Below are 21,408 nucleotides of genomic sequence, written 5' to 3' on the forward strand. Positions count from 1 at the left end.
AGATGAGACAGAGGTATGGGGACAAAGCACAAACATGCAAGGCAAGGAAGGGTTGCTATAAACATCAAATTAGGCACAAAGCAAGTGAGCAAGCAAATGAGGAGCCCTGAGATGCAGCTATGAACTTGGTGCCCCTGTCCCTGTTGTGGAAAGTGTCCTTGCAGCAGCAGTCCAATAAAAGATGCCGGTGAGCTCCAAAGTACAGCTTTGAAGTGCAGAACTGTACTGAGAGTGGATCAGCAATGTGCCATGATAATGCAATGAGGCTGGTTTGTGTTTAATCCATGGAAATGGGATGCATGCAGGTGCTTCCCATGTCTCAAGATATCAGTGCCAGTGTCCAAAGTGGAGATCTGGAGGACTAAATGGTGAGCTGGGGTCACCAGGTAACCACTCTGACTTACATGTTGGGAATTCACAGTGTCTAGTTTCTATCTACTAGGTGGTCGAATGGGAAACTATATATGAATGCAACGAGATTTTGTAGTAATGTAGGTGATAAGTTGAGAGCAATGACGCATGGAATTGGGCCTCTCACTGCTCAGGAATAAGAACCTTGTTGCCCAACACTTGGTTGGAAAATGGGAATTCCTTTTTTTTGTTCTCAACATTGAGAAGGTCTTGCTGCACATCACACATGATTTTCCCAAAATTTTTTTGCCATGGCCCACATCATTCTGGGGCTAAGGAAGATTTCACACACAATGATTGCTTCCCTAGAATCCAGGTTGACCCGGAAGTGAGTTTCCAATCCTACACTCTCAGCTGTAAACACTGCCTGCCTCCAGCTGTGGGGCATCATGCATCTTGGCAAACATTAGCCCATTTCACATTAAATACTTCCTTGGTGCTTTTGTCATCTCTGGACTCAATTAGCTGGAATTTTGACAATGAGATGGATATTGGGAGTCAGGAATTTTCCCAACCATCTTCCAAACTGAAAGAATCTGATAACCCTTTTTTTTCCTGGGGTGATAAACAGGTCAGAGGCAGCAATGGGGTGACTGGTGAGATTGGCAGCTTGGGAGGCCCGCCTCCACATACTGGCACACCAACCCAGTTGTATGCATGCTTTGTATGCACCTACAGCTGTCACTCCACGCCCCTTGATATCTCCCATGCCACTTCGATTCTGCTACCACTCACTGAGCATATATTAGGTACACAAACACGACTATACAAAGGCATTTTCATCAACTTCACACCACCTAGTCTTGTACAAATACACATACAAGCAGTGGAAAACCATTTCAAAGGGAGATTAGGTGATCCCAAAGTAATAAAGGCGTCAATCAAAATACCATTCCCCTTTGAGCAAGCAGGTACCTGCCAGCTGAGTTCATTAGTCACTTTTGAACATGAGACAAGCATTCACCACAAGATCATCTGACAACTTATCAACCAAAACAGGCTGAAGGGAGCTGTAGAACCTGTTGGAGCATGACAAAGGACAGACCAAGGAAAAGAACTGGGTAATTTGAAGATAAGGAACACATAAACAAGACATTTATCTGACAAGGAACAAGATTTTCATGCAGAGGGTGGTCCGTGTATGGAATGAGCTGCCAGCGGATGTGATGGAGGCTGGTACAATTGGAACATTTAAGAGGCATTTGGATGAGTATATGAATAGGAAGGGTTTGGAGGGATATGGGCTGGATGCTGACAGGTGGGACTAGATTGGGTTGAGATATCTGGTCGGCATGGACAGGTTGGACCGTAGGGTCTGTTTCCATGTTGTACATCTGTGACTCTATGATTCTATATCAAGGGTAGGCATAAATAAAACAAAGGCTTAATTTTAATACCTACAAAATGGCAAGTGTTAGGTCAGGTCGAGTATTAAAAACTCAAATCCAAATTCGGCCGACCACAACCAGATTTAATAGAGGCAACACTGGAGGACAGACAGCCAACATGCTCCGAAGGATGTAGGTTGAACACTTAAATATTATAAGCAGACTGGAAGCCATATCTTTAACACGTTATCAGGCTTAACTCAAGTAGACTAGGAAAAGAACCTAAACTATCACTCCGCTATGAGCTGTTCAGTAAAGATACAAATGCTTCTTACCAGCGCAACAATGTATCTTGCAACTTCCAGCCCTATCAGCCCAGATGTATGCATGCTTTATATGCACCTTAAACTGACCACCCCATGCCCTTCCCAGGTCAGCGATCAAATGCCCACTCTACCCCACCCAGGGTAAGGGATCAGAACTCTTCAGAATTCTTCCCCTTCCTCTCCCTTAGGGTCAGCGGTCAGATTTGCACATTCATACCAACACAACAAGAGGTTCCTTGTCTGCTCCTGCACCTTCATAGAGTCCATAGAGTTTATACAGCACAGAAAAAGATCCTTCAGCTCATCATGCCTGTGCCAGTTATCAAGCATCAATCTGTTCTAATCCCATTTTCCAGCTTTGGGCCCATAACCTTGTTGGCTATGGAGTCAATCATGGTTGTTCAGAATGATCCCTACCTGACAGAGACCAAAGACTTCAATCTGGCTGTTTTCCAAGCAAGGGATGGGAGGAAAGAACAAAAGCTGACACACACACGATTCCACAGAATTTGAGAAACCCAAAATACCAAATTTCCCAACTCAGACCCCTTCCCCCCAATGCCCCTACCCAGTCTACCTACTTAGGAGGTCCTTTCCTATGAATATGAAGACCAAAGCCAATTAATTTATTGAAATAAATTTGTTATTAATGCTCAGTGCTCTGTATACACATTATAATTTACTATAGTTTATATTGCAATTTTTCAGATTACATTGTATTCTAGTAACTAATATGATTTTATTGGAGCAGTTATTCGTGACTATTTTTTTCTTTCTTCATTGTCATTTTCACATCGTGACTTGATCGGCTTTACAAAACTGGCTAGTGAATATCTGATCTGTCACCATATTGTTGTAAATCTAGCACTGATTGCTTTCAGCTACAAATATTAGCTACTGATTTTGGCTTTCATTAGTCGGACCAGATTCCTATTCTGCCTGTGAGTTCAAGGTGCACTGTTCACATTTGAACTACACAGTGACCAACACCTCTTATGTCTTATTTTATCATTTTGACATTGCTAAAAATCCACTGAAAGCATTGCAGTAGAGCTTTAAAAGGTTTTTCTAACAGATTTAGAATTGGCTTAATGATTGTAAAAACTAAAGAATCCCATTCATAATTTTAAAAAATGAAGTGATTTTCCTTCTCAATTTTCCCCTCCTTTTATAGAGAGAGGGGAAGATGAAGTGGAGGATTGAAAGGAAATAACAAACAGTGTGGTTCTACAGACCACTAATAGCCCTCCAAATAGTCCACATTCGTAAGCTCAGCAATGGAAGTTAACAGCTATAATCAAGCTCAATCCCACCAAGTGCAGCTTAATGTTCAACAATAGTACAGCAATACTGAACAGGAACCACAGCTAATTCTTCTTTATCCTAATCCAAGGTTAATTTTAGCACTTCAATTATTATCCTGTTCAAGAGCAGTAACACAGTACTGGACAGGGATCAAATTTAGAAATACAGTCTGCATAGCTCACCAACATTCTGTACACCTGCTTTCCTGATTAACCATTTGTAAGACCATCAATTCATGCAAATGTGAAATTTGGGGCAAACTGGTAGAATCAGAATCATTGTGGACTGCTGATTTGTAAGTTTTTTTATGCTTGTGACTCTGAAAATTATTCCTTTTGCTCCCCTAATTTTCTTTAATTGTTGATGAGAGCATTGCATGCATTTGTTATGCATCCCTCATTGGCTTTGAGAAGTGGAAATGAGTGTATTCCATTTCAGTCTCATGTTGGGTGTTCATGGATAAATAGGAGTTTTGTTCTTTTGTTACTGCATTATCTTACTTCGAAGGTCAAAAGTCATGTTAATATATAACTTGCCTCTATAAGAAGCAGTTAAAGGTGGTTATACAGGACCAGACATTTGGAAACAACGGTTCCTCCAAGACCATTAATCCTGTGTGGACAAGCCAGAGTGTGGCAATTCAACAGACTGACCAGCCATCTATTGGCATTCGATACTGCTCTATTAGTCACTATATGAACAAATCCTTGGTGCACTCCATTAAGGCCACAGTGGGTCATCGCTCTAAGTCAAGCAAATGCTTTATATTATTACAAAGTTTGATCAAAAATGTTGCTTTAAGTTTTGTGTGACCAACAAACATAGAATTACAGCATTGCCATAGTTTCTGACATTCTTGAGACAGCCATAGCTCGTGTCAGTAGGGATGTAATTAATGCCTTTTAGGTAGTTAGTTTTTCTTTGTTTCTTTTTCCATCCAACTGTGATTGTGAAGGCAGTTTTGTGATGTGAAGTCATGCCCACTGGGAAGCAGAATTAGACTGCCAGAACTTATTTCACTTAGTACCTTAACAGCCATTGGAGAACAGGAGATTTTAAGCCCATCTGTCTTGGCTTGATTTAAAGCCAGTTCCCAGAGGTAAACGAATAGCACTCTAACAGCGTGTTACCCACTGCCCTGGAGACTTGCTTTTGTTTAATGCCATCATGATATAACTACTCACTTTGAGATACCTATTTGCAGCCATGTAAGTGAAAAAACAAGAAGGACGTTATTCTGGAAATATGTTTCAATAAAGCACTTTGATTTTGTTTCAATTTTACCTGTGCAAACTATAAAACAATTGCCAGTTCATTGATGCTGCTATAGTTGCACATTTCCCTGAAAAACATTGAATTAATATTTAGATTTCCCAGTGTTGTGTTTAGCTTTGCATGACTTAGAGTGTTAATCCTATGCAGCTCAATGTATCACATTGAATTGCAAACTCTCGCCAATCAAAAAACTGCTAAAGACTAGAATGCTGATCATATATTGTATCTACAAACCACCCGAAAACACTAAAATAACATCACTCCCTTTCAATTGTTCTGGTTTACATTTCATGTTTTTCATGTTCTTCAAATGCTACATTGTCTGAATTTTGCAAGAAAGGGTGATGAAAAGATTTAATAGTTCTACACAAAGACTAATGAGTGGACAGAATAGCTCACCCCTCCCTCTGCCAACCCTGCAACACAGAGAATAGGGGCTATTTCAGCAAATCCAGGAGAAAGCCAGTTAAGTATCTAGAACAAAATCTGATATGAGTGCCCTGAGAGCTACTGTGGAATATGGTGTTCCTGAAACTAGACAGGTAAAGGTCACAATGCATTTATTGCTCCAATATATCACAGCAGGATACAAACAATGCAGTGTCTCAAACAGAGAGATGTATTACCTGACCATTTCTTTTTAAATGACCAGTTACAGCTATTAACTGAAAGTTTTTTTTGCTCAATTCTAGTCAATTTCTATTCATATACTTGAACAGTTTTGTATATTTGTTAAATGTAATCATCTATTTGTTGTTCCTGAAGTCAGGGATAAAGTTATCAGTTAGGTCATGCAGATGTATTTACTCACCATTTAAACAAAGGTTACAGAGCATTATAACAATGAATTAGATTAAGAGAATCAACAAAGCAGCTATACAGACTGAAACTTTTCGCTGCTCCATCTAACTCCCTCAATTTTATGCTTTCAGCACAGAACTGGAGGTATATTTTATTCATGCTTTGGTGCCCATCCTATAGAACTAGCCCAAAACTGAAACTGGGACTGGCACTGCAGTTTCATCTCTAAGCCAAATGCCATCCTGACTTGGAACTATTTTGCCATTGCTTCAGTTTGCCTTAGTTGGGTCAAAATCCTGGAAGTCCATTTCTAACAGCTCTGGGGATATACCTACTCTTTATGGACCTGCAGCAGTCCAAGAAGCTTCCCTAGGGATAGGCAAGAAATCACTGGCACCTACAGCACACAAATAATTGAAAAAAGACAATCTCTGTTTGAGGTTAACAATGATGGTTGGTGCAGAAACTGGAAGAAATTCAAATCAATACAATGGAGTTTGTATTCAAGTATAGTGTTAGCACAGGACAGAGAAGAATATGGAGCCTTGAAGTTTAGTCTTGATATGAGAGAGCAGAGTGAAAATAAAGGCAATACTTTGTTTTAAAAGGAACATTTTTAACCAGTTGTACTGGTTTATTGTTGTATCTTCATAAAAAAAAATTATCCCCTAAAACTAGTGAGAGAAGTAATCATTTCTGGACCATGTTCACCTTTGATCAAGATTTATAGAACACTAAGACATGAACAGCGCAGTTAAAAGTAGTTTGATTCATCCCACATCACAGACAGCACAGACTGAAAGTCAATGAGGAATAATTCAATTTCAGAACTTTGGTTCTATTTATACCCAAACATTTACTTCATATTGAGTACTCAGAAAGCAACTACTCCCTGGAGGTATCGGTCACTTTGCACTGAAGAATCTTCCGTAAATTTTATCATTAATTACAGATTACAGATTATTTACAGTGTGAAAACAGGCCCTTCGGCCCAACAAGTCCACACTGACCCGCCAAAGCACAACCCACCCAGACCCATTCCCCTACATTTACCCCTTCACCTAACACTGTAGGCAATTTAGCATGGCCAGTTCACCTAACAATTAATGTTAATCAGCTTTTCTTTCTGTGAACAAATTAAGCCGATGAATTGAATTCTGTGACCCTGTCTTCGTCAAGAACTTTCTCTTATAATTTTAAAGCACGTTGTAGGCAAAAAGGAAGACTATGCAATAAATTGGAAGAGACTAGTTATGAGCATCTCATAGATGCATTGGTGTTGACCCTATTATGTGTGTTCACGCTTCCATTCAATTTGAAAATCAATGTTACTTTGAATTGAGAGAAGTTGCTCACTATTTGTATTGGCTACACGTTATGCCAGCATAGCTCAGTGGGAACATTCTCATCTCTGTGTCAGAAGATTGTGCATTCAGGCCCTATTCGAGGGACTAGGCATATGGGGGACACTGATTCCCAGTGGAGTACTGTTCCGCCAACTTGTGCAGGCAACAGAGATCCCAGTCACTGGCTGGAGGGCTGATTGAATGCCCTCTCTGTCAACAAAGTCACTGTGGTGGAGGGCACAAGATTCCATCTGCTGTGTCTTGGGTGAGCTGTTATACTGGAACCCTGCTTGCCCTCCCAAAAGGTTTAAAAAAAAACCTCATATCCCTTGTGACTACATTAAAGACTTCCAGGAATGTCATGGTATTTTGACAACTGACATTCTTAAAATAGAATGACTACAGTGGGAGGCATTATCATTCTGCTGTTTAAAGGGGCTTGCTGTACACACATTCTGTTGCACTTTGGATGTTACAACAGAGATTTTATATTTCTTAAATGGCTGTAATGTGCATAGAGTCATAGAATCATATAAGATGGAAACAAATCTTTTCATCCAACACGTCCATGCTGACCAAGTTTCCCAATTTAAACTAGTCCTACTTGCCCGTGTATAGCCCATATCCCTCTCAAACCTTTCCTATTCATGTACCTATCCAAATGTCTTTTAAATGTTGTAACTATACAGGCATCTTCCACTTCCCTTACAGTTCATTCCATGTATGAACCACTGTGTGTGTGAAAAAGTTGTCCCTCTGTACCTTTTTAAATCTTTCTTCTCTCATCTTAAAAATATGCCCTCTAGTTTTTAACTCCCCTACCCTCAGGAAAAGGCCTTAGCTATTCATCTTATCTATGCCCACCATGTTTAATAATGTAAATCTTTTCTGAACCCTCTTCAGTTTAGTAATATCTATCCTATAGTGGGGTGTCCAAAACAGACACAACACCCCAAAAGTAGCCTAACCAATATCTTGTACAATCACAACAGGATGTCCCAACTCCTATACTCAATGAAGCAATAAAGGCGAGCGTGCTAAACTCCTTCGTCACAAAATAGTGAAAAGTGCTAATAAATCTAAATTTTATTTCTTAATCTATATTATTAAGTCACCCACAAATAAGTTTTGAAGATTAATTTCATGCTAACCTGATCAATGGGCAGCTCCACCAGGGTTTGATTATCTTCTTGAACTTCTGTTGCACCCATAGTCTCGGTCCTTTCCTCATAAGCTTTAAACACACAGCCTTCAGGGTAAAAGAAAGTGAAAATAGCTGAAATTAAACTGGAGCCAGAGAATGGACAATGATGCAACAGTGGCTACCTGTGGTGTAAGGCAAGAACTGCACCTCAGCTCCAGTAACAGATGAAAAACACTTCACAGGAATACATGATCACCAGTTTCATCATGTTGAATGAACTTGTACAAAAAGATTTTTTTTTAAGATGTCGTAATTGAGACAAATGTGTACATTTCCAACTCAGATGCTCACTTTCCAAACAGAACATAGTGATTAATTGTTATTTGAAAATTTATGGGTCAGCAAGTATGGAAAAATACAGTATAAAACTGATCAAACTAATAATGATCACAACACAAGGCTATCATTACCTGGATACACGCTGAACATAAATCATGAAAATGGGCAATACACAGCATTGACAGACAAAATTGGAAACTCTTTCACTTTTGCTGCAACTGCATCTTTGCATTGGGGCCACTCTCCATATTTGCTTGCCTTTACTTGTTTCCCACTGTGGCTTTCTTTACTTCTCTCACTTTTAATCATTGTTGTCACTATGATCACAAAGTTTGATTGTACAGTGCCTGTATTTTGGTAGCACAGGTGCCATTTCAGTCTATAACAGCATCTGTGCAAGGTGCGCACGTACGTACACACACACACACACACACACACACACACACACACACACACACACACACACACACACACACACACACACACACACACACACACACACACTCTCTCTCTCTCTCTTTTGTATCCCTGCTGGATCCCATTAAAGTAAGGACATTAAGCACAAGTAAAGGAAGAGTTTTGTTTAACTTGTTCTCACATGTGGTACACTGACAGAGTGCAGTTAATCGTCAACCACATTGCTGTAGATCTGGAAACACAAGTAGGCCAGACCAAGTAAGGATGGCAGTTTCCTTCCCTAAAGAACATTGGTGAACCAGAAGGGGTTTTTCAATCGACAACAGTTTCATGGAGACTCTTAATTCCAGATATGTTGCCATGGTGGGATCAAATCCAGGTCTCCAGAACATTACCTGTAACTTTGGATTAGCAGTCTAGCAATAATACTATCACCTCCCCAGTGCACTAGATGTACACAGCATAGAAGGATCACGGTGTGCAATGGTAAGTTGATGTCATTGCTGAACAATCCAGCTAAGGTCCTCTCCTAACTTCACAAGGCTTAACATGCAGTCAGCAGCAGCAAAGATTTCCCTGCACTGACAGTTATATGTATTATCAACTACTTTCAGATTAATCACTGATTTCAGTAAGAGTCATAGAGTCTTATGGCACACGTACCCTGCCAAGCAGGTTTTCCAAACTAAACTAGTCCCATTTGCCTGTATTTGGCCAATATCCCTCTTACACTTTTCCTATTCATGTACTTGTCGAAATATCTTTTTAATATTGTAACTATACCCTCCCCTACCATTTCCTCTGGCAGTTCTCTCTATTTCCAGAGGAACCTTGATTATCCAGCATTCAATTTTGGAATTTGAAATTTTGGATTATCCAAACAAGATCGCAAGGTTTTGATGCATGGCTAACTACGTTATCCGACATTGATTATCTGACATTCAATTAACCTAACAAAATTCTCCCCGCCCGTGACCTTCGGATAATCGAGGTTCCTCTGTATGGAAAACGTTGCCCCTCATATCCTTTTTAAATCTTTCCCCCTCTCACCTAAAACCTACACCCTCTAGTTTTGAACTCCCCTACCTTTGGGAAAAGACCTTTGCTATTCACCTTATACATGCCTCTCATGATTTTATACACTTCTATAAGGTCACCCCTCAATCTCCTAAGCTCCAGAGAAAAATGTATCAGCCTATCCAGCCTCTGCCTATAACTCAAATCCTCCTCTCCAATAACATACTTTTCTGCTCCTTTTGCAATTTAATAACATCCTTCCTGTAGCAGGGTAACCAGAACTGTACGCAGTACTCCAAAAGTGGCCTCACCAATGTCCTGTACAGCCGTAACATGACATCCCAACTTTTAAACTCAGTGCTCTGATCTATGAAGGCACCTGTAACAGACACCTTTTTCAACACCCTGTCTACCTGTGATCTAACTTAACTAACCAGTCTACCATGCAGAACCTTCTCAAAGGTTCACATAGACAACATCTACCTCTCTGCCCTCACCTATCCTCTTGGTCACACCCTCAAAAAACTCAATCAAGTTTGTGGGACAGGATTTCCCATGCACAAAGCTTTGCTGACTATTCATAATCAGTCTTGCCTCTCCAAATGCACATAGTCCTTGTCTCTCAAAATCCCCACCACTGACATCAGACTCACACACCTGTAGTTCCCAGACTTCTCCTTACAGTCTTTCTTAAATAAAGGTACAACATCAGCCACTCTCCAGTCCTCCGGCACCTCACCTGTCATATAGTTATACAGATGTACAGCTCAGAAACAGACCCTTCGGTCCAACTCATCTATGCTGACCAGATATATCCCAACCTAATTTAGTCCCACTTGCCAGCACCCAGACCATATCCCTTTAAACCCTTCCTATTCATATACCCATCCAGATGCCTTTTAAATGTTGCAATTGTACCAGCCTCCCCCACTTCCACTGGCAGCTCATTCCACACATGATGATAAAAATATCTCTCCTAGGGGCCTCACAATTTCTTCCCTAGCTTCCCATAATGTCCTGCGATACAATTGACCAGGTGTCATGGATTCATCTACCTTTATGTACTTTAAGATGTCCAACATCTCTTCTTCTGAAATGTCAACTGTTTTCAAGACATCATTGTTCATTTGTCCAAGTTCCCTAGCTTCCATGCCTTTCTCCACAGAAAATAGTGATGCACAATATATTTATTATCTGACCCTTCTCCTGTGGTTCCACACATTGACAGCCTTGTCGATCCTTCTCTCCCTAGTTGCTCTTTTGCCCTTAACGTACTTGTGGAATTTCGTTGGATTCTCCTTAACCTCATCAGCCAAATCTAACTCATGTCCCCTTTATGCCTTCCTGATTTCCCTCTTAAGTCTCCTTGGGTGATGTGAGGGGTCTTTATTCCAATATGATATTTATTGTGGTTCAGCATAAAATTTAAATCATATCCTTTCATTCATCATTCATCCTTTTTTTCTGTTTAGTGTTATGTCTCAATGAAGAATAGACATAAATGTTCCAGTTACCTAAAAATCTATTTTGTGCTTTTTAATGCATCATAGCCTTGCTTTTATAGATGACAAAATATTTGCCAGTTTGCAATCCTAGCCACCTCAATTCATGCAAATCAATTCTATCAAAATATTACCTGATGACAATGATAAACTAGAAATTGATTACCTTTACTTCCTCAAGGATTTCCCCACAAGGTCAACAAGACCGACAGGCAAATATGAAAAAAGACCTAGCAAAACCTTGTGAATTGTTTTCTTTTTCTATTTAAAAACTCCCATTGAATGATATCCTCGTAGAATTAGGAATTGTTGACCCTAGTTGTCCAACTGTAATAACAGCTATAAGCATAGTTAAACTTGGGAACTGAAGAAGTTGCTAATTCTAAATCACTGACTCCTTAGTTCTTCTACATGTTGTGTTGTTGAGCTCCTCACGGGTAGCAATCTTTCAAAGTGAATGAACTATCTAGAACTTTCCATTTTATGTTCTGGTATCACTTTTAGAAATACCAGTAAAAGCCAAGCATTCTTGCTGAAATATAAATGAATTTTTATGGTAAAATCATAACCACACTGACCAACCTCTCCAGACCTGGAAAATTAAATTTTATCTTTGTATAATGCCAAATAATATGATAAGCCTCTATAATTTTGAATAAATGTTTTAAAAGAATTCATTAAATTTGATTATATAATAAGTTAAGCACCAATCTTTATTTGTCCTCTCCTGATTTGCTGTCTCTGAGCAAGCTTCATTGAGACTAGCTACCTACTCACCTAGATGGTATCACTGCTGCTTGACATCTGAAGAGCCCTTTGACTTAGTGCCTAGTTCAAACTATCATTATGAAATGGAAAATCCATGCACGATCTCTGTAGGCAATTTTCTTCATTGTCAGCAGTGAGCACGATGGCTTTTTATAGCAACCTCAAAATCTGGGTCAATATACTGGGTAAGAATGATGTAATAGAATATACTTTGTAAACACCAGGATGATTTTTCTTCCATTGACAGTTTAGAGCCAGATGAACTAGATACAGAATTTTGGGCAAGTTAACCACAAAAAAAGCTACCCGAATATTTTCCCATGTTCTAAGCAACATCTAATCACAAGAGCTGAGAACACTACCCAATTAAAAGTCCTAAGAATAGCTTAACATTTTTGTGCTTACTCTCTTGAGAGTTTCTGAAAGCTTTTCATATATATTTATGGGTTGTAGCTATCGCTGGCCAGACCAGCATTTATTGCTCATCCCTAATTGCCCAGAGGGCACTCAAGAGCCAAGCACATTGTATGGGTCTGGAGTTACATGTAGGCCAGACCTGGTAAGGATGGCAGCTTCCTCCCCTATAGGACATTAATGATCTCGATGGGTTTTCCTGATAAGCGAAAACAGTTTCATGCTCACCATTAACTTGTTAATTCCAGACTTTTTTATTGAATGGTTCAATCCCATAGTGCAATTTGAACCTGGCTCCCCTGAACGTTATCAGAATCACCAGATTAATACTCTAATGATCATATCACTAGGCCAATGCCTCCCCCTCAGATTTGAAGTGTTTTATTGTTTATACTGCTCCAGTGATGTGGGACATTTCAAAGTCTTGATTCTCAATTCAAGGGTTCTGCTCAGATCCTTTATTCCCAGATACTGGTGTGGTGGTTTATATCCAACCTGACTCATAGCATTACAATGCAAATGGGCAGAGAAAGCCACAAGTGGAATAAGCTGCTCAAAGAGGGGAAAGGGTAAAAGAGCTTTTAGCATGAGCTCCGATCTGCCCAGGTCTTCAAGGAACAATTCTCCAATAGTAACCTCAGAGAGGAACAATGCAACAGATGTCTCCATTTTCCCATGGAGGAACTCAATGAAACCTATCATCTGTTGCAGTTAGAATGGCACCTCAGAGCAGAGCATTGCCAGTGGTTGTGAAGGTGACTAGGGCCATGATCATTTACACAGCTGTCTCTTCCCAGGCTTGCGTAGATGATATTTGCAATTATCCGGTTTGTTATCCAGCTCGGGATAAGGAAGGAGATCACGGAAGCTCTATACTGCAAAACAGATAATTGCAATTATTCCTTTCTCAGCAGAAAGAAGTAGACAACTTCTTTCACTTCGATTGCAGAGACAGCAAGCATTTTCAACATGATTGCAAAGCAAGCAAACATTTTCATATTGATTGCAGAGTGACGAAACATCTTTACCTCGATTACAAAAAGATAAGCATCTTCACTTTGATACAGAGTGAGCAAGGATCTGCACTTCGATTGCAGAATACATAAACATCTTCACTTCATCTGCAGGGCAAGGAAACACCCTTAGCACAATTACAGGGTGAGCAAGAATCTTCACCTCAGTTACAGAAGGCATCAGCACCTTTAGGGCAGCATGGTGGCTGAGTGGTTAGCACTGCTGCCTCACAGTGCCAGGGACCCAGGTTCAATTCCACCCTCGGGTGTTTGTGTGGAGTTTCCTCCAGGTGCTCCAGTTTCCGCGAACAGTCCAAAGATGTGCAGCTGAGGCGAATTAGCCATGGAAAATACAGGGTTACTGGGGTGGATATGGATTGGATCTGGGTGTGATGGTCTTCAAAGGATTAGTGTGGACTTGATGGGCCAAATGGCCTGCTTCCATATTGTAGGAATTCTATCACAATTGCAAAGTAAGTAGGCTTCCCTGTGGTGCAAAGTATATTGACTACATACAAGTCACTTTGCAGATAGTGGATTTAAATTCTAAGGTCCCCTAAAACCAGAAAAGATTCCACTCCTTCAATCGTACATGATCATACTCAAAACATCATGCAGATCAATGCCTGGAGTCACATTAGCAGTCATGATCCCTTCATTCCACAGTTCTACCTCTATTTGGACTAAACAACAAACAAGAGGGTATCCATTGGGTGCTGACCACCTGGCCGTGATTCAGGCTTCGGAGTGATCCTTTACATGCTGCAACAGATTGTTGCCGTGAGGACTATATCAATGCCACCAGGCATATGGCAAGCAGCTGAAGATGAACAGCAAGACAAAGCAAACACAGCAGGAGGAATAAGATGAAGGTGGTATGAGGAAGGGAGGAGGAGAAAGTGGGAAAGCAACGAATCCCCTTTCTGGTTGGCCTGTCTGTAGCAGTGGAGAAAGTGAGGTCTGCAGATGCTGGAGGTCAGAGCTGAAAATGTGTTGCTGGAAAAGCGCAGCAGGTCAGGCAGCATCCAAGGAACAGGAAATTTGACATTTCGGGCATAACCCCGAAAGAATTCCTGAAGAAGGGCTTATGCCCGAAACATCGAATTTCATGTTCCTTGGACGCTGCCTGACCTGCTGCACTTTTCCAGCAACACATTTTCTGTCTGTAGCAGTGCCAGTGAATGCAATTTCAATTTCCTGTCCAACAACCAACCTAGACTTTAACTCCTTGTTGTCACTGACCATTACAGCACCTCCTGGCCAGAATGTTAAAGTAAAGCCACCAAATCCCAATGTGATCTAATCACCCTTGTGCATTTCCTCAGTGCCAACTTTCCATGTACGTTGTGTGACTTGGTGCTCCTATACAATGCTACCCCCAGTGGCTGCAACATGGTCCAACACAACTGACATCCGGCAGAATGTAATAGCAGATGGCCTTGCAGGATGCCTTCAAGCAGTGGTGGCAGCCTGAACTGGCTGGTTGAGAGGGCACAGCAAAGGCATTCATGCAGTAGTGATGGTGGGTGGGTGTTTATTATCACCTTGAGGGAGAACAGCTGGTCAGCACAGTACTTCAGCAATCCCAGCCAAATTCTGGAAGATGGGTTATTGGACCATTGTGAGAGCCTACCAGCCCCTTTGAATGCTGGTATCTACAGCTACTTTGGCAATAGTTTGAGATAACAATGCAGCAGGCTAAACTTGGGTCATACCTGTCCGAGCTTCCACTGCAGTACCCAGATATTACCTGGTTTCTGCCTTTAAGTAGTCTAGCTTAGCTTTCAAGTGATGTTAACCTGCAGACCTTGAACCTCAGACCAGAGGGATGCAGCCACTCAACAGTGCATTTAGTGTCGGCTGCAGGCAGCTACCATGTTAATTAGCAGGCAGTATGATGTTTGCATGAAGCCTGCATCAGAAGGAACAGACTTCACAATCTCTCCACCATCTCTGGGTCTATTGAATTTGTTCACTAAATTTCTAGAGTTGCTTGTAAATTCTATTTATCTGATAAGGAATTATATAGAAAGAACAGCTAATTTAATGTTGCCTGGTTTACACTATCACTCAAGATCAAAACTGTCCCATGCTGTTTGAATTGAACATTATGAACAATTCGATGCTTAGTGAATGAAGTGTTATTGAAGGTAACAAAGTCGCAGATACAAAGTCAAAAGTGCCCCTGTTGACTCTACATATGAGCTACATTAGGCTGAGGTGGTATTGTAGTGGCAATGTCACTGAACTAGTTATTCAAAGCCCCATGCTAACATTCTGGGAACATTGTTTCAAGTCCCACTATGGCAGTTGTAACATTTTAATTTAAGAAATCTGGAGTTAAAAGCTTGTCAAATGTCTTTTATATAGCCGTTGATGGTTTTGTAAAGAACCATCTGGTTCACAATGTTGTTTTAGCGAAGGGAAATGGCCAGCATCCCCTGATCTGACCCAAATATGACTTCATGCCCACAGCATAACTACCCGCCAAAATGGTCTAGAAAGCCATTTATGGCTCGGGATGGACAATAACAATAGCCTTGGCAGTTCTACCCACATCTCATGCAGGAAAAGAAAGTAAGAGAAGAATGCAAGAGGTAATTCTGCAATCTTGCACACTGAGCAAATTGCCCTGAGCAAATGAAGGGCAGGTCATAGCATAGGGGATGCTATAAAAAAAGAAAGCGATCCAAGCTTTTACAACAATAAAGGTAAGTGAAGAGTACTCATAATGTGTTCATACTCAGAAGGAAAAGAGCAAGGCAGCACTCAAAGCAGAGAAACATTGCAAGTAAATTGTACTCGCATTGAGATCTTGTTGACCTTGTGGGTGTACAAAATTGCATTTACTTCATTGTCCATGGCATAAAATGTTTTACAGATTAGTAATTCTGTGTTCTGACCCTTTCCTATTGTTGGTCATGTCTATCCAAAGAGCCAGTGCATTAACATCGTAGCAACATGGGATACAAAAGATATAATTAGAATTTAATTTCAACAGCCACACCAAATTTGGCACAACTCCCACTCTACCATCACGTACCTGCACAGAAACAATCAGTAGCATTTAATTATTCTTGTCCCCAAAAGTAACCTTAGCCTGATTGGTCAGGAGTTTTCCAAATGGCCCTGATTTCAACCATTTTAATTTTCGTACACCAGCTGCTTTATTTTATTTTCTCTAAAGAATATCAAAATACAATTAAAGTGGGAAACCATTGTAACCTCTGCAGTCTGGAACGAAGTTGTCCCAAACATCAACCTTCAGTTTCACTTTCCTGGTCTTTCATTTCCAGAAATCCTTGCTCCACATGCAGTCAATGAGAAGTGGACTTCACTGTCGCCTGATAAGAACCACCCTCATTCTCAAAACATTCTGATTGTGGGTACCAGTGTTTAAAAGCAAGGGCAGCATCTTTATATTTTTCCATTATTTTTAATTCCATATATTTGCGGCCTGTACTTGGTAAAGAACTATTTCAGAAAGCAAAGACTGCTGGAGGATTACTGCATGCGGTTGAAAGTAAATAACCTAACTCTCATTGCAGGCACTGTTGACAAGCTGTTGGTTCAAACAGGAGTATGAGAAGGTGCAGACAGGATGGAGCCAAGGGTGTGTACAAGTGGAGACTTACCTGGCAATAAATAGCTGATTCATCTAAGAACTATTGACCAGTTGTCAATGGCAAAGGCCTTCTGCCTACCCACAACTACATGATTGGTTCTCAAGTAACTGAACAGCTTGGAGCTAGGAACAAGACAGGGAGAAGCCATCAGATCTCCACTAATTCAGGAGCTGTGTCTGTTTTCTGCAGCAAAACTGACTCTAAACCTGAAATAAAAGGTTTATTCTTCCTTCAGCAGTTGCGACAAGATGTACTTATAATGAGTAAGTCAGAGAGCTTTTATAAATGTGGATCAGCCATCATGTGCCTCTTACAAACTAGTGAAAGCATCCACAAAAGGAAGACCGAAAAGCAGTACTCTGATTAGGACAAGAACCATCTTAGCAGAACCTGTGATCAAAGGACACTGACCCACTTTCCTACTTTTCCCTCCGTAGATAGCACCCATGCATTTTTTCTTGTCACATATAAGGGGGTGTTTATAATGGAGTTTGACTTTTAACTAGCAGTTTGTAACTGTTTACCTGCAGCTAGATTCTAATTACTTGTAATAAACAGCAATTCTTAATCTATACAGAAATCTGGCCAATGCTTTCTGTCAAGTTGGGTCTGAAAATCAGGTAAATTGGGGAGTTCTGCAAAAGTTAGATCTTTAGCTTTTGTGACAATTCCAGTGTTAGTGGGGCCTGATTGTCAACATGATACCTGAGGGAGGGGGAGGCACCACAGAATTTACAAGGGCTTTAACTGTGATGCCAATAAAGTGATATAAAGTGAAACCATGGTGAAGCCAGAGTCTGAGGTGTCACAGTGCCCACATCTTGCTCCTACAAAGCATCCCTCACAATTGCCTCAGAGGAGGTGGCTGCAGGCTGCTGAACTCTCCAGCTACTCAAACTGCATTTCTCCTCTGCATTTCTGGGAGGACAGCTATTGTAGACAAGGGCTGTAGCCTAGGGCCTGGGGTGCTGGAAGAAAAGGCTGCTTTCAGAATCTCCACCTTCCTCACTAACTACCACACCTCCAGATTGGCCTTCAGGTGGGTTAGCTGAGATTGGCTGTGGCAATGGAGCAATTGGGCCATCAATGCAAATGTTCTATCAAGGGAAAGCAACTCCCGCTGCATGCCATGGATGTCAGTGCTCCTACTCTGAGCAGATTGCTCTCAGGTATTGAGTGAGCCCTTCAAGTTTTGCAGGAGGTTGCACTGCTCTTGTATCCACTCCCGTGTCTCTCCATGAGGTTAACTATTCTCTCATGTCTGGAGCTCATATCGTTCAGCTTGCAAGATAAGGTTCAATACCACCATGGACTCCTCCATTCACAATGTAAGAACTCACAAGGCCTCATTTGTTCATATATCTGCTGATGCTCCAATTACTATGCTGCATTAGGTGGTCCCTGAGGCCCCACCTCCTTGTCCACTGGAGATTCATCATGACCTTTGTCCCTCCTCCAGGAAAGACTGTGCACAATATGTGTAAGGACCATGTCCTTTATAAAATTTCTGTGCTTTTAAAAATCGTGGAGTGAAATGAGAACGAAATATTAATTTGTAGTGTTTTATATTTGCTTACATATACCTAGGGTGTAATTACTTGTAATAAATAGTGATTCCTGTTCAGTTCAGTAACCTGGTCCATGTTTTCTATTAATCTGGGTTCAAAAGGCAAGTAAACTAAGAAGCTTTGTGTACCTTATAAATGTTAGCAACTTTTGAGAAGCTTTGTAGCTCAGGTCGATGATAAGTCTGCAAGTTAGCTCGTTGAGCGTGAAGGTTTGTTTTCAGACATTTCATCACCATACTAGGCTCTCCGTTAACTGTACGTTCAACTGTCATGTTGAGGAATGGGAGTCTGTTGTCATTCTCCTCCTCTTTTGTGAATTTTATGCCTGTCAGGATATTGATGATGGTGTTGTTCCTCTAATTTGTTCTGTCTTGTGATGACGAAGGTGTCATCTATGTAACGGACCCAAAGTTTGGGTTGGATAGATAAGAAGGCAGCTTGTTCAAGTCTCTACGGTAAAAGAGGAGGAGAATGACAACAGAGTCTCGTTCCTAGACATGACAGATGAATGTACAGTTAACAGAGAGCTTCAAACTAGCGCCTACAGAAAAACAATACACACAGACCAAATACTTAACTTCAGAAGCAATCACCCTAACAATCACAAACGGAGATGCATTAAGACATTATTTCAATGAGCTACATCACACTGCAGCAGCCAAGAACTACAAAAAAGCTGAAGAAAAATATCTATACAATGTTTTTAAGAAAAATGGGTTAAACATAATCCATCGATTCCTCAGAAACAAACCCAAACAAGCAGACACAACACAACCAAAGGCTATAGTCACATTACCTTACAGCAAAGACATATCAGAAATGATGTCCAGACTACTCAGACCAATTGGCATTATGGTAGCTCAGAAACCTACCAACTTCCTTAAGGAGCGACTAATGAACCCGAAGAAGTCATTAGATACCACCAGCAAAACTAACGTCATTCACAAGATTCCATGCAAGAACTTTGGGACACTACATCGGACAAACTAGCAGGAAACTTGCCACCAGAATACATGAACACCTACTGTCCACCAAAAGACATGACTCATTCTCACTAGTTTCCATACATATAGGCAAAGAAGGACACCATTTTGACTGGGACAACACACCCATCCCAGGACAGGTGAAACAAGACACACACGAGAATTCTTAGAGGCATGGCATTCTAACCAGAACTCCATCAATAAACACATCGACTTGGATCCTATCTACCTTCGCTTGGAAAAAAGAACCGGAAATGACATCAACCACCTTAAGAAACCAAGACCTTTAAATAGAGAGGCAGGACATACCACCTGCACTTCACCAGAGACTCTCATTGATGATATTACCTAGTATGGTGACAAAACATCTGAAAATAAACCTTCAAGCTCAGCGAGGTAACTTACAGACTTTATAAATGTTTTAGTGACAACTCTGGGAATAGTGGGACTCGCTTTAGAGCGTACATTACAATTCACTGGGGCAGTATGTCTCTCCTCCTGCCCTCCAGTGCAGTACCATACTCTGTCACCAACTACACATGCACACTACATCCCTCCAATGTGCCAATACTGAGGTGGTAGATTGTGAACTAGTCAGATGTGACACTGCCATCTCAGGTATTCCTCCTGATGCTCAAGAAAAAGAGAGAGGCATCAAGATCTGCATTGCACTACAAGATGAAATGCAGGCTTTTATGTTGATGAAGCTATTTTCGATGTCACTCCAGACTGCATGGAAGGACAGTTGATACTGCAATCATGCACAGAATAAGGTCAGACCTTCCCCCTGCTGCACCACAAAACTGCCCTTCAATCTGACCATTTTTTTGAGATGCAAGTGCAAGAATAAGTGTAAAGGCATGCAAAAACTGCATAAACTCATAAAAACCATGAAGTACACTTGAACTGTCAACAACACATGTAAAATGTATGAAGAAAAATTGCCAAAATACATACCCGTCAAAAGTGTCATGCAAAACTGTCATAAGCTATTTTCAAAGGGAGATATCTTTACATTTTTAAATGCAATGTCTGGAAGGTTAAAAAAACTGTTTGCTATTTCACTCTGTCTGATTATATACACCAGAGAGGTTCTATCACTGGATTAGTGCTGCCTGACTGATTTTACAACTATCCATTATGACAGGGAAAAGAGTATAGTGCTGGAAAAGCACAGCAGGTCAGGCAGCATCCGAGGAACAGAGGAATCGGCATTTCAGGCAGAAGCCCTTCATCAGGAATGAGGCTTGTGGGTTTGGGCTGAGAGATAAATGAGAGGGGGTGGGGTTTGGGGACAGATAGCCGAGAAAGCAATAGGTGGGTGAAGGTGAGGGAGAAGGTGATAGGTCAGAGGGGGGAGTGATGGACAGGTCTGGAGGACAGTGTCGAGTTGGAGGCTTGGGCCTGGGAATAATGTGGAGAAGGGGAGATGAGGAAGTTGTTGAAATCCACCACATTTATCCCATGTGGTTGCAGGGTCTCAAGGCAGAATATGAGGCCACAGGTGGTAACAGTTTGGCAGTGAAGGAGGCCCAGAACTTGCATGTCCTTGATGGAGTGGGAGGGGAGTTGAAGTGTTCAGCCATGGGGCAATGGGGTTGGTTGGTGCGGTTGTCCCAGAGATTTTCTCTCATATGATCCACAAGAAGGCCTCCTGTCTCCCCGATGTAGAGGAGACTACACCGAGTGCAATAGATGCAGTAAATGACAGGTAAATGTCTGACGGATGTGGAGGGATTGGTTGGGGCTTTGGAAGGAAGTGAGGGGAGTGGTGTGTGCGCAGATTTTACGCTTCCTGCAGTGGCAGGGAAAGGTGCCAGGAAGG

This window comes from Hemiscyllium ocellatum, chromosome 34 (genome assembly GCF_020745735.1).
Source record: "Hemiscyllium ocellatum isolate sHemOce1 chromosome 34, sHemOce1.pat.X.cur, whole genome shotgun sequence".
Classification (NCBI taxonomy): Eukaryota; Metazoa; Chordata; class Chondrichthyes; order Orectolobiformes; family Hemiscylliidae; genus Hemiscyllium; species Hemiscyllium ocellatum.